Here is an 8,309-nt window from a genome sequence, read left to right on the forward strand (position 1 = left end):
TCATACACACACAACCGTTCACACACACACACCTCCACACACACACAACCCACCACACACACAACACCCCCACACACACAACCCCACACACACAACACCACACACATACAACCCCACACACAACCCCCCCACACACACAACCCCCCACACACACACAACCCCACACACACACAAACCCACACACACACAACCCTGCGCACACACAACCTCACACACACACAACCCCACACAAACACAACCCCACACACACACAACCCCCCACACACACAACCCCACACACACAACCCCACACACACAACCCCCCACACACAACCCCCCGCACACAACCCCCTGCACACAACCCTACACACACAACCCCACACACACAACCCCCCACACACAACCCCCCGCACACAACCCCCTGCACACAACCCTACACACACAACCCCACACACACACAACCCCCCACACATGCACAACCCCACACACACACAACCCCACACACACACAACCACAAGCACACACACAAGCACACACAACCATCTATCTATCTATCTATCTATCTATCTATCTATCTATCTATCTATCTATCTATCGCCCTCACTCTATCTATCTGTCTATCCATCGCCCTCACTCTATCTATCGCCCTCACTCTATCTATCCTATCTATCTATCGCCCTCACTCTATCTATCCTATCTGTCTATCCATCGCCCTCACTCTATTTATCGCCCTCACTCTATCTATCCTATCTATCTATCTATCGCCCTCACTCTATCTATCTATCGCCCTCACTCTATCTATCTATCGCCCTCACTCAATCCATCTATCGCCCTCACTCTATCTATCTATCGCCCTCAGTCTATCTATCTATCGCCCTCACTCTATCTAGATATCGCCCTTACTCACTCTATCTATCTATCTATCTATCTATCTGACTCACTCTATCTGTCGCCCTCACTCGATCTATCTATCGCCCTCACTCTATCTTTCTATCTATCTATCTATCTATCTATCTATCTATCTATCTATCGCCCTCACTCTATCTATCTATCGCCCTCACTCTATCTTTCTATCGCCCTCACTCTATCTATCTATCTATCTATCTATCTATCTATCTATCTATCTATCTATCTATCTATCTATCTATCTATCTATCTATCTATATCTATCTATCTCCCTCACTCTATCTATCGCCCTCACTCTATCGCCCTCACTCTATCGCCCTCACTCTTTCTATCTATCGCCCTCACTCTATCTATCGCCCTCACTCTATCACCCTCACTCTATCTATCACCCTCACTCTATCACCCTCACTCTATCTATCTATCGCCCTCACTCTATAAATCGCCCTCACTCTATCTATCGCCCTCACTCTATACATCCCCCTCACTCTATCTATCTGTCTATCTATCACCCTCACTCTATCTATCTATCGCCATCACTTTGTCTATCTATCTATCTATCTATCTATCTATCTATCTATCTATCTATCTATCTATCTATCTATCTATCTATCTATCTATCTATCTATCTATCTATCTATCTATCTATCTATCTATCTATCGCCCTCAGTCTATCTGTCTATTTATCTATCTATCGCCTTCACTCTATCTATCTATCACACACAACCCCACACAAACACAACCCCACACACACACAACTCCCACACACACAACCCCACACACACAAGCCCACACACACAAACCCCCACACACAACCCCCCGCACACAACCCCCCGCACACAACCCTACACACACAACCCCACACACACACAACCCCCCACACATGCACAACCCCACACACACACAACCCCACACACACACAACCACAAGCACACACACAAGCACACACAACCATCTATCTATCTATCTATCTATCTATCTATCTATCTATCTATCTATCTATCTATCTATCTATCTATCTATCTATCTATCTATCTATCTATCTATCGCCCTCACTCTATCTATCTGTCTATCCATCGCCCTCACTCTATCTATCGCCCTCACTCTATCTATCCAATCTATCTATCGCCCTCACTCTATCTATCCTATCTGTCTATCCATCGCCCTCGCTCTATTTATCGCCCTCACTCTATCTATCCTATCTATCTATCTATCGCCCTCACTCTATCTATCTATCGCCCTCACTCTATCTATCTATCGCCCTCACTCTGTCTATCTATCGCCCTCACTCTATCTATCTATCGCCCTCAGTCTATCTATCTATCGCCCTCACTCTATCTATATATCGCCCTTACTCACTCTATCTATCTATCTATCTATCTATCTATCTATCTATCTATCTATCTATCTATCTATCTATCTATCTATCTATCTGACTCACTCTATCTGTCGCCCTCACTCGATCTATCTATCGCCCTCACTCTATCTTTCTATCTATCTATCTATCTATCTATCTATCTATCTATCTATCTATCTATCTATCTATCTATCTATCTATCTATCTATCTATCTATCACCCTCGCTCTATCTATCTATCGCCCTCACTCTATCTTTCTATCGCCCTCACTCTATCTATCTATCTATCTATCTATCTATCTATCTATATCTGTCTATCTCCCTCACTCTATCTATCGCCCTCACTCTATCGCCCTCACTCTATCGCCCTCACTCTATCTATCGCCCTCACTCTATCTATCGCCCTCACTCTATCTATCACCCTCACTCTATCTATCACCCTCACTCTATCACCCTCACTCTATCTATCTATCGCCCTCACTCTATCAATCGCCCTCACTCTATCTATCGCCCTCACTCTATCTATCCCCCTCACTCTATCTATCTGTCTATCTATCTATCACCCTCACTCTATCTATCTATCGCCATCACTTTGTCTGTCTATCTATCTATCTATCTATCTATCTATCTATCTATCTATCTATCTATCTATCTATCTATCTATCTATCTATCTATCTATCTATCTATCTATCTATCGCCCTCAGTCTATCTGTCTATTTATCTATCTATCGCCGTCACTCTATCTATCTATCGCCATCACTCTATCTATCGCCCTCACTCTATCTATCTATCGCACTCACTCTATCTATCTATCGCATCACTCAGCACCACCACAGCATCAATCTGTGCAACCATTCAACAACAACTGGTTCAAATATGTTCTCTCAATGTTTCAAGCTTTATTACAAATGTCACAAAAAGATGTTAATATTTCACTTCTGTTCTTGGATTTTTGTCACAATAAAATACACTGAACATAATCTTTAAGCATGGGCGGATTTTGCGTATCGGCAATCCGCGGATTTGCGGATTTGCGTATTTGCGTATTTCGAAAATACGCAAAATCCGCGGATCCTAGCGTATTTTTTTTTTTGTGTTCGCACGGGTTTCTGCACGTTCGCGAGGGTTTTATTGTACAAAACGCTCGCGAACGGGCAGAAACCCGTGCGAACACAAATGCATAGGCCTCTATCCAGCATCACAGCTGATTTTCGACGGTAGATTTGGGAAGAAGGCACATCTGCCCAGCCTTGACAACGCTCACGATTGTTTTTGGGCTGATGAATGAGTCACTGAATTTAAGCTTCAACTAGGGCACATGCTTTATTGATATCTGTAAGTGCTTCCTGTTGAGGTTTAATTTTTGTGACAGGACAACCGTGCCAGAATGAACCCTGCCCTTCATATTTATTCAAGAAGACGCCACAGTTTTGTGCCATACCTCTACTCAACTGGAGGACTTTCTACTGGATAATCAGTATGTGCTACCTCGTTGGGTAAATGTATAGTGCGTTTACTACACTACAGCTGCCTAAAGTGCCAGAGAGTTGTCTACAGCGACCAGGTGTGTGTTACTATGCAATGGCGCCGAAGGGCGCAGGGGTCCCTTGAGTGAGCTGTCCATCATAGTGGGTAAATGGCGGGAAGACGGTGCCCACCGCAAGTGTGTGGGCGGGGCCAAACGGGCGGGCTCCCATGCGAGTGCACATGCCTCTTGTGTGTATAAAAGGTCCGAGACCGATCAGACCAGCAGATGAAGATACAGAACCTCCTGGTCACAGGAACAGCACGGGGATTGCGCTCGTGAAAGGCAAGGATGCAAAGGCCTCTATCCAGCATCTCAGCTGATTTTCGATGGTAGATTTGGGAAGAAGGCACATCTGCCCAGCCTCCACGACGCTCACGATTGTTTCTGGGCTGATGAATGAGTCACTGCATTTGAGCTTCAACTAGTTCCAGCGACCATGTGTGTGTTACTATGCAATCGCGCCGAAGGGCGCAGGGGTCACTGTCTATTTTACAATGGCGCCAGCAAGCTGCCAGCGCCGTTGTAAAATAGTTACAAAGTTAGCTTGCACAGGAAGCATTTAGATAAAATAAAGCAGGTGCTGCTTTATTTTATCTAAGTGCTTCCTGTGCAAGCTAACTTTGTAACTATTTTACAACGGCGCTGGCAGCTTGCTGGCGCCATTGTATACACGAGTTTGAACCCGTTACGTCCGCGGATTTTTTTTTTCGGATTTTGTGGGAAATCCGCAAAATACGCGGATTGCGGATTTCCCAAAAATACGCAAATCCGCGGGCGTAGCGGATTTTACGCCCACGCTTACTAATCTTCACAAAAGTCATTTACAAAAGTTTAAGCTATTGCCATTATAAATTACAATAACTTTCATTTAAGTATTAATTATTTAAAAAAATTAAAAGCCATTGGTATTTGTAATATCAATACATCTAAGTCACGTAAATACAACACGTATTGCACTACAAATGCTATAGGTGTCACATTTGCGAAAGTTAAAACAATTGGCATTGTCAATGACAAAGCTATTAATTTAGCTATTTTCAAAACCAACACAATAATTAAAAAATTGTCATTTACAATACCAATAGCTCAAACTTTCCTAATATGAGACCTATTGCATTGCAAATGCTTGTTTTTAAAGCTTAGTCTGAGAAAAAAATAATGACTGGAAAAAGAAAAATTAAATTGGTGAGCAGAACTTCACCTGACTATGGGCCATATGTAGGAAGCCTAATTGCACTCGCAAATGCTGAAATTCACAGAATTTCAGCATTTGCGATTGCAATTAGGGCATTGTACTAAGTAGCACACAAAAACCCACATGCAAAATAAGGAATCGCAAAATTTGCGATTCCTTATTTTGCTATTGCATTTAAGGAATCGCAAATTGCGATTCCTTAAATGCAATGTAGGAAGCACCCAAGTTGTGCAAATGTTTGCTTAAGGAATCGCAAAATACCACCAACTTCAGGTTGGTGGTATTTTACGATTTCTTTGAAAAATGCACATTTTTGGCATTTTTCAAAGTGCCATGAGGGTCACATACATGCCCATAGGGCACGTATGTGGGCCACATGTGCACACATGTTAATTTCAGGGGTGCAAAAGAGTGTCCTATTGACACCTTTACAACCCTGAAATTGCATTCTCAATTTGCGATTCTCTAATTGAGAATCACAAATTGAGAATGTCTTCCCATTCATTCCTATGGGCCTTCTAGCCCTTAGGAATGAATGAGAAGGTATGCCTTATTTGCGAATCTCAATTTGCGATTCGCAAATAAGGAATAAGTGGGATTCGCAAAAAATGTTGCTAATCCTACCTACATTGCGTTTTGCGATTCTCTAATTGCGATTCCCTAATTTCAAAATCGCAAAACACAAATTGCAAAATGGTATGTACGTAAAAATTCGCTATTTTTTAGCGATTTCTTAAAATTCCTTAATTGCGATTAGCAAATTGCTAATCGCAATTAAGGAATAATTTCCCATTCATTTCTATGGGCCAGGACCATAGGAATGAATGTGAAATTATTCTTAATTTGCAATTCGCAATTTGCTAATCGCAAATTAAAAATAATTTCAAAGGTGCAAGGGTGTCTTAAGGACACCCTGCTGCACCCCTGAAATTGACATGTGTGTGCATATGGCGTACATACATGCCCTGAGGGCATGTATGAGCGTCACATGCCACCTTTGCAAATTGCAAAAAGTGCATTTGTAGAAGAATTCGCAAATTACCACCAACTACATCGCATTTCCTGTTTTTTTTGTCGCAAACGCTGCTATTTTGCAATTCGCAGCGTTTGCGACAAAAAAAAACGCTTGATACATCTGCCCCATAGTAGATTGCCCTAGTTGCAATCGCAAATGCTGAAATTCTCCGAATTTCAGCATTTGCGAGCGCAATTAATCTCCCTACATATGGCCCATAGACATTCCAAACTAAACTATTTATTTTGAATAAACTTCGGAATAAAAGATAACACAAAAATAGGCCAGTCTGACTGAGAAAGACGCACTCAGAAACTGACATTTCTTTTTCGTGGATATTTTAAACAGCACTGTGGTTTTTAAACAGCTGTGCGTTCTTCAAGAAATGTGCCGTTCGTCGCACGTCTCTATTTCAGGAACCGCTCCTCAGCGGAGCGCGCCTTCAAGGTGCTGCTGCTGGGAGCAGCCGGTATAATTGCCTTGAAACTCGTCAGGCTCCGGTTGAAAATATGCGGAAAAGGGTACATTTCTGAAGGGAACGCTTGACGCCGGCGCTTCAGCAGAGGGGTAGGCGGGCTGGGGGGCGAACTTCACTTTTCATTGACACTTGAAGATGAGAACCGTGCTGAAATGGAATAAAATCAATCAGCAAGGAGACAGAACTGTGGTAACCATAGGAAAATAGCAAACTCACCCTGTTTTTTTTGTATTTTTTTTATAACTAAGAGTTCTTTTCAAAAAGGACTTTTGCTTGCGGAAGAAGGTGGGGTGGAGGGGTGGGGTTGTAGCAGTAGTCGAATGCTTTTAAGTGCTCCTGCTCGGATGCATTTTAATGTATTGTACAGAATACATTATGTACCAGAAGGAAGAGATAAAAATAACCTGTTGGAATGTCTTCAGCCTGATGGCGAGACAAAAGAGGGCATTTCGAACACACGAAGCACTTTAGTTGTTCACATTTATCAACCGCCTGAAATCTGAGCTACTCTGAGCAGAGACGGATGGAAAATCAGCTTTGCGAAGCTTCGACGCCTCGTCAGGGGTAGTAAGCGCTATATAAATGCAATTACAATACAATACAATACAATACAATACAATATGTCGCTGAGGGCAGTTTCAGGAGCGTCCCCCAGCTGGGCTATTTACTAGGGTGGCCATAAAAGAAGACGTCACTAAACTGTCTCACGCCATTTCCATCCACAAGAAGGGAGAGGGAGTTATCACAAGACGGGCGTGAACACGGGTGTCCGGCGTCCCCTTGCTATTTTCAGAACGAGGACTCCGTTCCCTTTAGCCCTAACCTGAGACGTGTGACCGTGTGCCCCAGCACAGTAGATGCATGTATGTGCAAACCATGTAAGCGTTTAACCTAGCCTCAATATGTTTGTAAACCTCCATCCCACCGGCACCGCCCCTTTCATTTGTGAGAATGGCACAAGTGGTGATTATGTTTTAACCTCTGATCTGAGAAACGGACTGTTAACCCTTCTATTGCTCAATGAATTGCAAATGTAAAGGATTGCTGTACTTAGAAGGATGAAATAACACCACCAGGAAACAAAACACACATCCTAATGTTTAAAAAAATACACTCGCACATTTAGCTTACTTAACTAAACGAAGTGTATACATGTAAATACCAAGTGTCTCTTTGAAAGCATTGTTAATTGGAACTATTTTCGAGCTCAGTTACACATTAAATATGTGGAAAAAAATACATATGATTTATAAAAAAGTAAAACCCCAAATGCTCTTTGTGATTGTTATATTGTATTATTCTAGAACATTTTTTCATCTTTCAAGTGATGAGGACTATAAGGACATGACACCACTCCCCGTGATGTCACTTCCTGTGATACCATTGTGAATTTAATATGATAATTAGGCCCTGCTCTGTTTTTCTAGGGTCTTGTGCCTTGCTTATCATTTTGCCTCTGATGAGCACCTAGCATGGCACTGGCCCCAAGCTTAAATTATTATATAAACACTGTAACATACAAACGTTGTCGCTAATGATATAAACAGAGAGATAATCGTTGTTGGTGATTCCATTGTTTGGTTTGCCCATCACACTTGTGACCTAAGTCTCTGTAGGAGGGTGTTGTGTCTGCTAACAGCAGTCCTGCTGGACTCCTTCTGGATACCTTTATTGTTGCATTGTAACCGTTGAGCTGATGATTTCCATGAAGTCAGTCTGAGCCAGACCTAGCGGTCTAAGGGGCTCATTATGATGGCGGGTTGACATCAGTCCGCTCGCCATCATAACAGTGATGGGACCACCTGCCAGACGTTCAGCGGTCCCACCAGCCCAATTACAATGCGCCCGCCAGAC

Source organism: Lissotriton helveticus, chromosome 3_1 (assembly GCF_964261635.1).
Source record: "Lissotriton helveticus chromosome 3_1, aLisHel1.1, whole genome shotgun sequence".
Classification (NCBI taxonomy): Eukaryota; Metazoa; Chordata; class Amphibia; order Caudata; family Salamandridae; genus Lissotriton; species Lissotriton helveticus.